We start from the raw sequence: 15,147 nt of genomic DNA on the forward strand, positions 1-15,147 counted from the left end.
GTCGGGATTTAACCCTGGAAGTTGCCATTTGGGTATATCCTTTCCATCCTTTTAAGCCTTACAGAGCAACCACTGAGTGATATATGGAGTACTTACTCCGGCTGTTTAGAGACTGACATACAGCCATATCACTACTAGATCAGTGTAATTGGGGTATTACCCCCCCTTTTTTCTAAACATTACAGAGCTACTATAGAGTGATAAATGGAGCATCTGCTCCGGCTGTCCAAGGATTGACATACAGCCTTATCACTGATATCTTAGGCGCTAAGAATTAACCTGTAGGGGATTTGCTTACGCAACCTCGTACAGGCTTAATGGCAGATTTGAGCACTTAGCCAAAATATACCCTCTTAAAGCAGACTCACAATAGAGATTGTTTACACGGACACAATCTCTTGTGTAGTAACTGCCACATATTAAGGGCTACTTGGCTCCAACCTATCTCACTAATGACTGATCTTTCAATAGTACCGACAGCTATATTCTAACACCAGTCGGTCTGACAGTCAATGTGCATACGCGATTTAGCGCCTAGTAAGAGCACGAGAAACAATCTACAACCGTATTTCATGGTATTTTTCAATTAAGGAACGGGTGGTTAAACTATAAATCCACCAAAAAAACTTTCTACTTAGATACTGGTTTCTTCACCTACCCTGGTGTTGATTGGTCTACAGTTCTTCACCTACCTTGGTGCTGACTGGTCCACAGCAGAAAGGACTATATATGAATTGACGGTATACGTACCTTTCGCTCCTGAGGAACTATCCAAAAAATCGGATAGGGAAACGCGTCGAGCCTACTTTTGAGCATGAACATATTCTCTTAACAGTATTACATGGCATGACAGCAAGCTGTGAGCTTGTAGACTCCTACTTGCCGCATGCCGGGCCAATTTTGGCCTCATACTGGTAGATTTAATACTACCAAGGTACAAAGAGCTTGTTTCCGCGGGTTTTGGTTAACATCTAAAAACACTATAACCAGACCCAGAAAACAATAACTCTATTTACGAACAATTATTGTGGTATCATTGGGGATTCATTATATGATTATATAGGTGTCCTGGCAGCAATTATCTAAGGGTTTATACACACTCTGTCTGAATACATCCCAGCACGATTCATATATCTAGACTTGACGTGCTCTACACCATCTACCCTTGGACAAAACTTGTCTGTGCTAATACCTATGGACTATTCCTATATAGACTATAAGGGATGAATATACTTACCTCTATGTACTATTGAGGTGTCGAATTCCCCATCTAACTCCGAACCAGGGTACTCTCTTTTGTTTTTTTTTCCCTGTTCCGTCTTGATTTGTGTGTTGTTTTTTGTCAGTGTAAACCAATGTCTTTTAAATAATTTAATAAACGTTATTAATTTTTATCTATATCTGTGAAGGGCTGCAGTATGATTTTCAGATGAAATCATCATTAAGTGGGTAAAGTACTCACCTCTCCGCCACTCACACGCATCCTCTGGATGGCTCCCCGACACTGCTGTCCTGCACATTCAGCAGGCGGAGATTTAAAAATCTCTGCCTCTCGAAAGGGCTGTGCTGATTGGCTGAACGCTCAACCGATAACAGCTAGTGCTTAGCTATTCATGAATAAATAAGCCGAGCTATACTCGAGTATATAGTAGGTTAAAAAAAAAAAAGCAATACTCACCTATCAGCCGGCGTCTGTGTCCCCGGTGCAATGCTCCCCCCGGCCGTGCAGCCAGCTGCTGCATTCTTCTCCCCGCTGTCTTCTCCCTGGCTTGCTTTTAAAATCACCGCTGTCAGCCCTGTGATTGGATCGAGCGTTGGCCAATCACAGCCGGCGCTCGATAAACCAATCACAGTCATTCAGAATGATATCACTGGCTGTGATTGGTTTTTTGAGCACCGCCTGTGATAGGCTGGCACTCGATCCAATCACAGCGCTGACGGCAGGGATTTTAAAAGTAAGTCAGGGAAAAGACAGCGGGGAGAAGAATGTAGCAGCTGGCCGCACCACCGGGGAGAGCATCGTGCCAGGGACACAGACGCCGGCTGACAGGCAAAGAAAAAAAAGCAATACTCACTTATCAGCTGGCGTCTATGTTCCCAGCGTGATGCTCTCCCCGGCAGTGCGGCAGAAGAATACAGCAACTGGCCGCATTGCCGGGGAGCATCGCGCCGAGGACACAGTCTGCTAGGTGAGTATTGAGGTTTTTTTTTTTTTTTTACCTCACTCGAGTATAAGCCGAGGGGGCTTTTTCAGCACATTTTTTTGTGCTGGAAAACTCTGCTTATACTTGAGTACATACGGTAATTTTATTTTTTTTTTTTAATCAAGCTTTATTGAAATTTTCCAGCATGACATATTCAACAAGTGCTTGGCATAAGAAAAAGTGACGGAGTCACTGCATAAAAAATAAGACGTCATGAAAAACACCCCAGATGGGGAAGTTAGGGTAAATATGTCACCTTAAAGATGGGTTGTAGCCTATTGAAAATACGAGCAGTGAACGCGTTAGTCACACCATAGAATAACTAAACAGGGGAAGGGGAAGCAGAAATAGACCATCTGGAAAAGAGAGGGTAGGGGAGGAAGGGTGGGAGGGGGTAGGATGGGAGTGCTCCTAGATACAATTACATGTCGACTACATGGGAAAAATAGCGAGTAGCGTCCGAGGGTCAGCCGAAGCAGTCTTGACACAATCACTCAACACCAGATTCTTGTGGTACCTGAAGCAGAATGACCATGGCGGAGGAGGATTATCTGGCTCGCCAGCCAGGACGACAATAATACGCCCAGTTTCCCTAGAACTCAGTTCTCAAACTACGCCAGGGGCTCCATATCAGTAGAAATTTATCATGGATACCCTTTGACCAACTGGTAAGCTCCTCCAAATTGTACGTTAGGTCTGCCCTCTCCTTCCATTGAGCAAGAGAAGGGGGCACCTTTTGAAGCCAAAGTGGAGGGATAAGCGTCTGCAGTAATTAGCAAAAAAAGAACCACGGCACTCACTCGACCCCGCCAGAAAAAAAACTTGGGGGGGGGAGGAAGGGACAGAGAGAAATTCAAAAAAAGTTTCCTTCTCTGTAGCAAAAAAATGTTCATGCAAAGCCAGCAACGGGGCTATGGACCTAAGCCCCTTCCACGATCCCAATACTATAGCAAAGCTGTGGCAGCATATAATGATGCAAAAAAAAGGCTTCTTGATTAAAGGAGCATATTTTATTGTTTCACAGTTTTAAAAGAGGCGACGTTTCGACCTACAAACAAGGTCTTTTTCAAGCCTACAAAAACAATAACAAACATGTATAGCCACTGGGTATAAATATATACACATACAAATGTATGTACAAACAAATGTAAAATCATGGAAATCACAATATAAAGGTTAAAAACTGTGATGATACGTACCAACAAACTAGTGAAAACACAGTTCAGACTCCATGTTCCGTATGCCCACTTGGTGCAGCAGTCTGCTCTTAAATAGCATGGTGGTGGAATGGTAATGTGTATAACCCCACCCATGTGATGTCACTTCCGGTTTTACCCCAGGTTGCCAAGCAACACACATGGCATGGTGGTGGAATGGTAATGTGTATAACCCCACCCATGTAATGTCACATCCGGTTTTACCCCAGGTTGCCAGGCAACACACATAGCATGGTGGTGGAGTAGTAATGTGTATAACCCCACCCATGTGATGTAACTTCCGGTTTTACCCCAGGTTGCCAGGCAACACAGATAGCATGGTGTTGGAATGGTAATGTGTATGACCCCACCCATTTGATGTCACTTCCGGTTTTATCCCAGGTTGCCAGGCAACACACATAGCATGGTGGTGGAATAGTAATGTGTATAACCCCACCCATGTGATGTCACATCCGGTTTTACCCCAGGTTGCCAGGCAACACACATAGCATGGTGGTGGAATGGTAATGTGTATAACCCCACCAGAGGGATAAGCGTCTTTCAGCATCAATTAAGAGTGCGACCAACCTGTGTTTCAGAGGATAAAAGGCAGATGAGGGCCTCCACAGGAAGAGAATGTCAGGGGTGAGTGTAAGATCCGGGGAGGGTTTCCGCAAAGCCACCTCCACCCCATGCCAAAAGGGGGTCAGTATTGGGCATTCCCAACTAATATGTAAATATGATCATATTCCCAAGTCGTATCTCCAGCATCTGTTATGTGCTGCCAATTTATAGCCAAAGAGCCACTGTGGAATCCTGTACCATCTAACCAAGAGCTTATAGTGGGCCTCTTGCGACAGAATACAGGGGAATAAGTCGTAGGCTGTTTTCAGAATTAGCCTAATGTCTCCTGATGAAAGAGTGATACGCAGATCCCTCTCTCACGAAAAGAGAAACGCGGGTTTGGAGGTTGGAGTCGGGGAAATGAAAATCCTACAGAGGGAGGCAATCTTCCTGGTTGAGGATTTGCTATCACTTAGGACTCCCTCAAAAGTGGAGAGGGGTCGAGTGGAAGTATGCGACCTAAGGAAGTCCCCAAACACCGCCATCACATGTGCTGATTGCAAAAAGGAAAGGGTTTGATTGGGTAGAAGAAACTGAAGTGCATCCCGAGGCTGCAGGTGGGTTAATGTTTGTAGGTCCCGGAAGGTTTTGTCTGTGAATTTGGCCCATAGACTCGCTAGGCATGTATCTGAGGGGAGCCCATGAAACTATGCAAAATACGGAGGGGGGGAACCGGAGATTGTTTAGGGGCCAATACTTCCCTCAGGCCGTCCCAGATCTCGCATGGGCCCCGCAAGAGGGGGTTAAAGCTTGAGGATCTGTAAATACTCTTCCTGGGGAACCAAACATCGTCAAGGAGAGAGCTACCGTTTGAAATCTCTACCAAACCGGAGAGAAGGCGATCCCTAAGGGCTTGGCCAACTCCTTCCAATAGCTGAGCTGGAAGGCTGTGTAGAAATCATGGACGCAAGGTAAACCAATGCCAACCTCCGAGCCTCTCTTTATCATTAAATTATATGCCAGTCTCGGCCTCTTCTGTCTCCATACGTATCCAGCAAATACTGAGCAAAACATTTTTAAAAAGCTAGCAGGGAGATGGATGGGGAGCATACACATTTTATAAATGATTAAGGGGAGAACGTAGGATTTCAGGATGTTTTTTCTGCCGAACGATGAGATAAAGGGGAGGTCATATGCGCGTAAGAGGTTCTTCACTTTTGTGATGAGCGGAGTAAAATTAACTGTCCTCCACTTTCGTGGTCAGTTTGATGCCAAGTAGTCAATTGCTGTTTCGGACCAAAAAAATGGTGAGTTGGTTCGCAGAGCATTGCATCTATTTAGGGGAATGGATATATTAAGCACCGTTGATTTGAAATAATTTATTTTGAAATTGGAAAGATTTCCAAATTGGTCCAAAAGGGATATGAGTCTAGGCAGGCCTACCTCGGGGGCTTTTAACATAAAGACGATATCGTCTGCGAATGCAGCAGTGGTAAGCTCCTGTTTACCCAAGGACAGGCCCTGGATGATGGGATCTAATCTTACCTTCTGAAGGAGGGGGTTCCAGCGCCAGGATGAAAAGGGTGGGTGAGAGCGGGCAACCCTGACTCGTGCCTTTCTGATGTCAAAGGGCGGGGACAGGGTGTCATTGATTTTAAGTCTGGCATAAGCTCAACGTATAGTGAAAAGATTGCAGAAACGAAAGGCGGGGGAGGTTAAAATGAAGTAGAACTGTTTGAATATAGAGCTAGTCCACCCCCTAAAATGCCTTTTCAGCATCTGTGCTTACTAAGGCCAGGGGTACTCCATGTGATTGGGCATAATAAATTGCATGTAAAATATGAAGGCAGTTATCTCTACCTTCCCTACCTCTTACGAAGCCCGCCTACTCACTATTTATCAGGTCGGGGACAAAGCCTTCCAGCCTTTTGGCAAGAAGTTTGGCCCACAACTTAACATCAAAGTTGATTAAAAGAAATGGGTCTATAGCTGCTACACAGCTCGGGGTCTTTATTTTCTTTAGGTATCAGCGTAATGTGGGCTTCCTGGGCTTGTTTCGGAAGTGCCTTGCCCTGGAGTAGGGAATTAAAAAGCTCAGTTAAGCGGTGCACTAATGTGGAGCGGAAAGATTTGTAATAGATTAATAAGAGGCCATCAGGGCCCGCGATTTTTACGCAGGGAGAAGAATCCAGAAGCTTCTCCAACTCTGACTCTGAAACAGGAGCAGTGAGAGAGGAGGCCTCACTCTCGTCTAATTTGGGGAGAGTCAAATCTTTCAGAAAGGTGACAACCCACATTCTAGCCTCCATTACCCCTTCGGGAGACAGTTGATCATGGAGGTTATAGAGCTGGGAGTAGAATTTTTGGAATTCAGCAGCAATGTCTGAAGTAGGTTACCAATTTACCGCAAGAAGAGAAGCAGCATCCCAGGCGTCTTTTAGTAGAAAAAGACCCCAAGAGGGTCTTAACGTAGCGTTCATATGGAGGAATAAATTGTCACTTTTCTACTAAAAGACGCCTGGGATGCTGCTTCTCTTCTTGCGGTAAATTGGATCCATTATTTGGGGTTTCTGTTGGCTCTGACCCCCTTTTTGCAGCGTGCATTCCATGGACCTGACGGTCTTGGGTCGTTTGGTTTAAAAATCCAGAGGGGTGCTGCGAGTGAAGACAAACGGAAGTAGAGGTTACCGACAGTCCTGCGTGTGTTTTGATTGATTTAATCACATTTTTAGTTTGAGCTTTCTTAATAAGTGCTGACGTAAATTTACTTCCCCTGTTGCCTTGGGCATAGACAACTTGCTTAAAGTAGAGGTGTTTTTTTAATTAAATTTGGATTCCAGGCAAAGCTTTAGTTCTTTCCTCAACTTAATAAGCTTGTCTAGGTTGTCTTTACTCTGAGAAAGTTTAGCAACATGTTCTAGCTTGGCTATTTGATTAAATTTCTCGTCAATGTCTTTTTGTTGCTTTTTTAAAATTCTGGAGCCCAAGGCAATCAGAAGACCCCTTTACGAAAGCCTTGTGGGTTTCCCACACTACCGGTACCGACTGCTCTTTGGACATGTTTAGAAGAAAGAATTCCTCTATTTATTATTTTTTTTATGCAAGCTCTATCCTCCATGGAATCAAAAAGGGAGAAGTTCAGTCACCATCTCCACTCCCGTGAGGTAGCCTGGGGGGACGGTAAGTCTACGTGTAGATGGGCATGGTCAGAAATCGTCCTGGGATCTGTATTGGATTTGAATAGAGATGTTAAGTCATCAGAGATAAACATATAGTCCAGCCTCTGAAATGAGGAGTGGACTTGTGAGGAAAAAGTATAGTCCCTAACAGAGTGGGAGAGGTGGCGCCAAGCATCCACTACCTTTAGCACCATTAAATAGCGGTTGAGTTTCCTCAGCTTCAGCTGGAAGATCTCAGAGCAGCCCGTAGAAGAATCAAGCAGAGGGTTAAGAGTGACATTCAGGTCGCCGCCCAGTAGAATATGACCCTCGGCAACTGGCCCCCAATTGTCCAACTAACCAATTGACCTGGTTGGAATTAGGGGAGTAAATATTAGGTAAAGTGAATTTGACGTTGTTGATCAACCCCCCTCAAGAAAAGCGCTCTACCCTCCTCATCTGAATATTGTGCATCGCAGAGAAATGTAATGAAGTTGTGAAATAGGATTGAGACCCCCTTTGATGCTGACGTGGGATGTGAATTGTGGAACCCCTGCGAGAATTGTTTCCCCAGTAGGGACAAGCACTTACCACTCTTGAAATGCGTCTCTTGTAGAAAAACGATTTTGGTTCCATACTTTTTTAAGAGAAGGGAAACATTATGCCTCTTGAAAGGGTAGTTCAGACCTCTAACGTTGAATGAAGTAAGACAGAGATGGCCATCCATGACAGGAACCATAACGAGATGGTCAGACCGCTATCAGGCGTGGGAATGAAAGAATAAGGGCGCCTATCCACTTGCGTTGCCGATTTTCGCGCATGAAAAACGCGGCGTTTTCGCACGTTTTTTGCAGCCCTCCATTGACAATCATGGGTGCATTAAGAGAAAAATAAGGAGACATATGCAACTGACAGTTCCTATGAGAAAAAAACCCCACGAAACGGAAAAAATACCCCAGATGGACAAGAACACATTCTACACTAATTGCTCTTGAGAAAAAACGCAAAACATCACAGGAAAAAAAAATCGCAAGTGGGTAGGCACCCTAAGTGTTATAGAGCAAGAGATTTACAGTACACCATCGGAATACCATAGACCACTCCTTAAGGAAGGAACGGGAAGGGGAGAGGACACCGTAGGGGAAAAACCCAAAGAGAGCAAGGAATGGGAAGAATGACTCACAATAAAAAAGCGAAATTAGGACAAATGTAAGATAAGAAAAGTGTCTTAAGATAAACGTGAGGGACGTTTTGGTAAATTAAGCCTCCCAAGGGAGTGAAACAGGTAATTGTGCTGCAGGAAAGAAGGACAGATGAAACTACACACACACAGCCTGATCAGACAGGCCCGATTTAGGACCAAAATAATATGAGAAATTATTATCATTAAAATTCTTACTAGGGGGGGGAAAGGTCATTGCTAAAAGATAGCAAACCACAGTTAAACCTAAAAGAAGAAGAAAAGTCCAAGAAACAATCTTTCAGAGGTGGGGTGGACTCCAGCTGGGTACTAAACATGACAGCCCTTCCCAGGAGGAGAACCACCGCCCCGAGTAAGTGGACTACAAAGAAATTAGAGAAATAGAGCTGGCAAAACAAAAAGGGGTAGACCCCAGTGAGCAATGAGGTGGGCGATCAGCAGGAGCAGTCCCGTAAATCAAGTGTAACCACCGAGGGCCGCCTCTCTGTTTTTCTTTTTGCCTTTGGGTGACTTTGAGCTGTTCGCCAGGTGCCAAGCTTCCGGGGTAGCAAGGCTGGGGAAATTGGGAAGCTTTGGAATTTGTGACCAACAGGGAAGATCAATCGGCTCCAGGTCAAGGAGCTGCCAACATGACTGCAAATCTTCTGGAGCACGGATATTTATTCTCTGGCCCCTATGTGTGATTCCCAAGCTGAAGGGAAATAGCCAGGCGTATTTAATTTTTTTCCCCCTCAGCGCGTCCAAGAGAGGGCACAGCAGCCGCCGTTTAGCCAGGGTAGAGGGAGCCAAGTCCTGAAAAATTTGGAGAGGCGCGTCAGCGTATTTCAAGTCCCTTTGGTTTCTGGCAGCCCTTAGGATGGCAAATGTATCTTGAAAGGAGAGGAATTACAGATAACGTCCCTTGGGGGCTCCGAGGCCGCAGGAAGAGGCCTGAGCGCCCTATGAATGCACTCAATTGTAATGGTCACCGCTCTGTCCATACCTAAAAGGTTAGCAAAAATTTTGTTAGCCACTTTAGAAAGGCAGTTCACAGCCCAGGACTCTGGTAGCCCCTTGAAGTAAACGTTGCAGTGTTGTTTCTATTTTCTAAGTCCTCTTGCATTAACAGGCCTCTGTTCAAGTGGTTATGCTATTCTCTCTGGACCTGCATCATCTCCAAGGAGTGAGAGGTAATGGTGGCTGAGGTGGACTCCAGGTCCTCCATCCGGCGCCCCATGTGTTTAATGTCCTCTTTTATCTCAGCAAGATCAGTCATAACAGGGTGGAGGGTTATCATGATGAGATCTTTCATGAATCCCTTTGAAATATAACCTCTGTCCTCTCCCTCTGTAGAGGCCCCCTCCTCCCTCTCCTTGTTTAAGCAGCGGCAGACTCCTGCCTCGGCGATTTGAAACTCCATTCCTTCAGGTAGTGCTGCATATCTGACTGTCTCTTGTTTGCCCGAGGGGTCCCCAGGTGCTCTGGTCCTTTCTCCCTTCCACTCTTCCTCATTTCTAGCTGCTACTTGCTGCTGAAAGGTCCTCTAAAGGTGCCACGCTGACAGAGCTCTGTACTCAGGCTTCCATCAGGCTCTGCGGTCAGGCTCCGCCCCCTTGGCATATAATTTACTATAAAATTGTCCAAATGTTTCCCCAACCTTTTGTGGGTCTTGGCTCAAGAATCCATTAGGAAGGTACAGTTTGGGAAGGGCACAGAGAAAGGCTCTGAGAGTAAGCCTACGTGCTCACAATCTGCCCTGCCTGTCCCCCTGTGAGAAAAAACAATATCTAGACCATCGCAATTATTTTTCAGCCTAGGTTGTTAAATATAAATTTAGATCTGTGTGTGCTTTTGCGATTTCAGATGAATGGTCCAAGGAGGGGTTAGACTTATGATGCTGCATTAAAGAGGAGTAGGCTGCTTCCTTTTCCTGTAATTCCCTCGTCTGCTTGGCTTTTGCCTTTGAAGCTAATTGAATAATCTTTCTCCTCACAACCGCCTTGTGTTCCTCCCAATTAATTGCATACAAGGTATCCTCCGGATGATGACATAAGAAGAATTCTTCTATAGTATGGAGGATTTCTATTTGCATTGGTTCATTGTTAAGGAGGGATTTGTGCAACCTCCAGTGTCTTCATGTAGGAAGGTTAACAAGGTCTATAAATGATAAGGGGTTGGAGAATGATTGAACCATGAGCAAGATCATATCTTAACCTGGCTCACATTCAGGATCATACCCGTGTGGGTAAAGACGTGATCTATCCTAGTGTAAGTGTTATGTGCAGCAGAATAATATGTGTAATCTCTCACCGTAGGGTAACAATTTTGCTATATATCTACTAGGTCAAATAAGTGTATCAATTTTGCGAATCTGAGTCCCGTCTCTGATGGGGGAATAAGTCTTGCTTTACCCTGGTCTGAATTATCAATTGAAGTATCACGTGTCAAGTTGGAATCTCCTCCCATAATTACCACACCCCTAAATCGCGAGAGCCAGGTAGATAATAGATTTTTCAAAAAGGGAATTTGTCTGGCGTCGGGGGCGTAAAAATTAACAAATGTAATTGGAGACCCATTAAGTATGCTCGAAACAACTATAAACCTCCCCTCAGGGTCCCGGTTGATCTCCTGCATGGAGAAGGATACTCACCTAGAAATTCATATGCCAACGCGCCTTTTCCTCTAAAGTGCTGAAGCCAAAAAATATTTTGGGTAACTGCGATGGAAGAAGGCCGGTACAGAAGTAACTGAGAAGTGCGTCTCCTGGAGGAAAACCACATCGGCAAGTAATTTATGATAATAAACAAATGATTTCCATCTTTTAACAGGTGAGTTAAGACCCTGTGCATTATGTGAGATAAGAGAGTTTGGTTTAAAATCCATCATACATGAACAAGCATATTTGCGTGTCTCGGGATCGAGGTAATGTACTATCTTGACCTAATCCCGACAGGGGTTACTCTTGTGTTCTTTCCATGAGGAAGGATATCTGGAAGTCCAAACCCAGAAGGGGGAAAGGGAGAAATATGAGGGCAGAGGCAGGACCACAAACATAGGGAAACATAAATAACTAATAAACTAGTAAGACTGGGACCCTATGTTCCAAATATGTCACAAAAGTGACCAATGATAGAGTAACGGAAGAGAAATTGCCCAACTGCCAATCCATTGGGGTGGGGAGCAGTAGCTCCTCAATTATCCACCCCACACAGAATCTTAAACACTAACCATACTTATTTGTAAAAAAAAAAACGGTGAATTAACTAAACCCTATAACATAGATTGATACTCATTTAGAGCTCCGTTAAAAAAAGGTGAGTATTTTTTTTTCTATTGTCATTGTCATTAAGTCTGATAAAAATACAATAAAAAACTAATGTTTCAAAAAAAAAAAAAGAAATAGGTGAGTATGGCAAACTAATGAAACAGGACCATGACCTCCACACAGTAGGTGGTCCACTGGGTATCGACTAAAGTTGAGCGAACGTACTCTGTCGAGCTTGATGCTCGTTCGAGTATTAGCATACTCGATGGTGCTCGTTACTCGAACTAGCATCGAATCGTGTTCGACCCCGCCCCAGCTTTTGTCTCCTCCCCGCTGTGACGTGCCTGTTTTGGCCCCTCCCTGCCGCGATGCAGCGCGCGTCATTGGAAATTTTTTTGTCTGGAAGGAAGGGGGAGAGAGAGAGGGAGAGAGGGAGAAAGGGTGAGGGGGAGAGGGGGGGTGGAGAGGGGAGAGGGGGAGAGAGACCAAGATAAAAAAAAAAGCTCGGAACCCAGCGTCCCACATACAAAAATGCTTGAGTCTCCCATTGTACTCAATGAGGTTCGTTACTTGAGTAAAGCTCTCGAATTTTACAAAAAGCTCGACTCGAATAACGTGGACCCGAGCATTTGGGTGCTCGCTCATCTCTAGTACCGACCCATTAGTAAAATGCCACAGAGAGACTTTTCCCTTGACGAGTGGCGATAGGAACGAGGTGTCTATCAGGTGGTTGGGACAGCTTTACTCTTAGATACAGTTTTCCACAGCGGGGACAGCAGCGCAGGATCTCATCTTGATGATGATGCAGAGGGAGGATCTCTAGATGGGAGGCTTAATTGTTTCAATAGGGCTTCACCCCCTCTGTAAAGGTACTAAAATTCTGTACCTTGTTATTATACTTGAAGTACGGCCTAAATGGGAAAGCCCAACAGTAACGAATGTCCCTGGAGGATAAACACTGCAATAAGGGTTTCAGAGATCCGCGTCTCTGTATCTTTCCTGGTGATATATATGAAAATATCTGGATCTCATGCCCTGCGAGGGAAATTGATTGGAGAGCTCTGGATGCATTCATCACCTTCTTTGATACAATAATAGTGAAGTTTCACCACTATGTTGCGGGGGTTGCCATCCCTGCGGGGTGCTGTTAAGGCTCTATGTGCTCTGCCGATCTCCATGTGAACGGGGTCAATATCTGGGATAAATGTCCGCAGGAGCTCTAATACTATTATAGAATGTTTTCGGGTAATTCCTGGATTCTGAAGTTCTCTCTCCTGGCCCTGTTTTCAAATCTTCATGTTAGCTCGAGTCTCTCTTGTAGATCCGATATCATCTTAGTGTTTTGATTAACTCTGGATGCAGCATTGTCCACCTTTGACTCAAGGGAGTCCAGGCATCTGCCTATGTCCAAGAGATGTTTCTGAATGGTCCTGGTTATAGTACTGGTTGTTTTAGAAAGTTCACTTGCAAGCAATTATTTGAATCTATCGAGAAGTACAGCATCCGGTGAATAACCGGTTCGGTTCGATCCCACTGGTGCCGGAGTGAACAGAAAAAGATCTTGACTAGGCTATCCCTCTGTTAGGGTTTGTGAGCTCCCTGGGGATCGTGAGCTTTGAAAGGGAGATTCAGCACCCGGGCAGTCCAAAGGTATAGGAGACATGTCCAGGGACAATTTTTTCAAGGGAGGTGTACGGTTTTGCGGAGATGCATTTGCTGTATCCGTCGCTGTAAGCTGTTGGTCAGCTGTCTCTGAGCGAGTGAGTGGCATGTCAAACAAGTCCTTAAGGGAATGATCCCTTCCCACCCAGGGGCACTTTAGATTTGTTGCGACCTACCTTGGTCATTTAGCTCTATCTGTTAGCGCTACAACAGGATCTTCAGAGGTTGCTTAAAGATGGTCGGTGTTGCAAAAGAAAAGGAGGAAAATATCCGCTTACTGTGTGGGGTGATGAGGAGTTATGCAGCTCGGTGACTACATTTCCATGTAACTGAGCTATGTAAGTGCACCCCTGTGGGGGTCAGCAGCCAGTCTGTTTCAGGGACCTTTTTTGCGTCAGCTGAAGTTGCTATTTAAGGAGTGTTGAGACTGCTGTGCCTCCTATAAATGTAGCTCTCTAATTCAAGAAATTGGTGGTCTGGGAGCAATTCTTTCAAAAGGCTCCCTTTTTTTTAGCTTTGCTTTGTATTTGTATGTAATTCCATTTTTCACCACTATGCAAGAAAAAGCTTTGTTTTTAGGCAGGTGCAGACTTCTAGAGCCTAATGCAGGGATCTGACAATATGTGGAGTGATGGCCTCCAGTGCTCTGCGTCTACAGCCCTGCCGGACACTGCTGTAAGTTTAGTCCTATGGGCTTTTTCTTTTTCTGTGGCTGTACGTCAGTCTGCAGGGCTTATGGGGTTTTCCTAATGGTTGTCCCCTGGTGCTATGGGGGCTCAGAGTGTCCAACAGGGGGCTCCCCTGCACTGGGGGCTGTTGTCTGGGTCTCACTGCCCTTTGGGGCTTTTATTTCTGCTGGTGCTGCTCACCTCTTCTGGTGGTCATGGGGCTTTAGAGTCCTGCTGTGAGGTCGGGAGTCAGTCTTGTGGGTCACCCGCTACTTTAGCCTGTGGCTTTACCAGGCAGACTAGGCCTCAAATTTCAATGGCGGCTGATCTGGCTCTGCAGCCCCTCCTTCTACTCCTTCTCGCCCAGGGGTGACTCCAGTGCTGGAATCACGGCTCTCCCTTGCTAGAGTTGGGAAACACTGATTCAAATAATGGAAGAAATTCTGTGGAGAGGATTACAGAGAATCCCAAATTATGATAATATCATCTACATATCTTCCATACCACACAACGTTGTCCAAAAAAGTATTACGAGAATTGTACAAAAATGATCCTTCACACGTGTCATGTATAAATTCGCCAAAGAAGGGGAAAAAGCCGAGCCCATGGGGCATCCGCATACTTGTGAATAAAATCTATTGTCAAACCAAAATAAATTGTGTGTTAGCAAAAAAGAAGTCATCGAAATAATGTTCCTTCAGATCCCAAGAATAATTACTGAAAGTGTCCAAGTGACACTTGATTACAAGAAGGGCCTTATTGTGTGGCATGGAAGAATATAGAGACTGAACGTCACAAGAGATTGACCTGTAATGTTATTTCCATTGTAATTTATCCAAAACCTGCAGAACAAATTTGGTATCCTTGAGGAAACCCGGGACCCGAGTAACCAATGGCTGAAGCAGGGCATCTAAGCACTGAGATAATTTTTCAAAGAGGGACCCCCTCCTGGCACTAATAGGTCTGAATTTGGGAGGAAAATACTCTTTATGAATTTCTGGGAGGGCATTAAATATGGGACAAATGGGATGATCTGCTCTACTGTGGTAAGTGCAACTGAGCTGCAATACACGACACAGCCGTGGCAGAAGATCGTTATTTCCCTGGTGTAATGTGAGGCGATTATGATATAAAAACACCTCGCATCCGCGAGGTAATCGCATCTTGCCAAATGCGATATTGGGCTGTGTTTCATGGCCCGATATCACACTCGCCCTTGTGAAGTTAGCCTTTCGGCTTAAACAGATGAA

General features: G+C 45.0%; 1 protein-coding gene across 1 annotated transcript in view; it reads left to right on the forward strand.

The window, feature by feature from the left end:
- The window catches only part of LOC136631929 (IgGFc-binding protein-like), a 72,062-nt gene that overhangs the window by 11,546 nt on the left and 45,369 nt on the right, over positions 1 to 15,147 (forward strand). The gene's annotated exons all lie outside the window — the stretch shown is intronic.

The sequence above is a fragment of the Eleutherodactylus coqui genome, chromosome 6 (assembly GCF_035609145.1).
Source record: "Eleutherodactylus coqui strain aEleCoq1 chromosome 6, aEleCoq1.hap1, whole genome shotgun sequence".
In the NCBI taxonomy this organism is placed as follows: domain Eukaryota; kingdom Metazoa; phylum Chordata; class Amphibia; order Anura; family Eleutherodactylidae; genus Eleutherodactylus; species Eleutherodactylus coqui.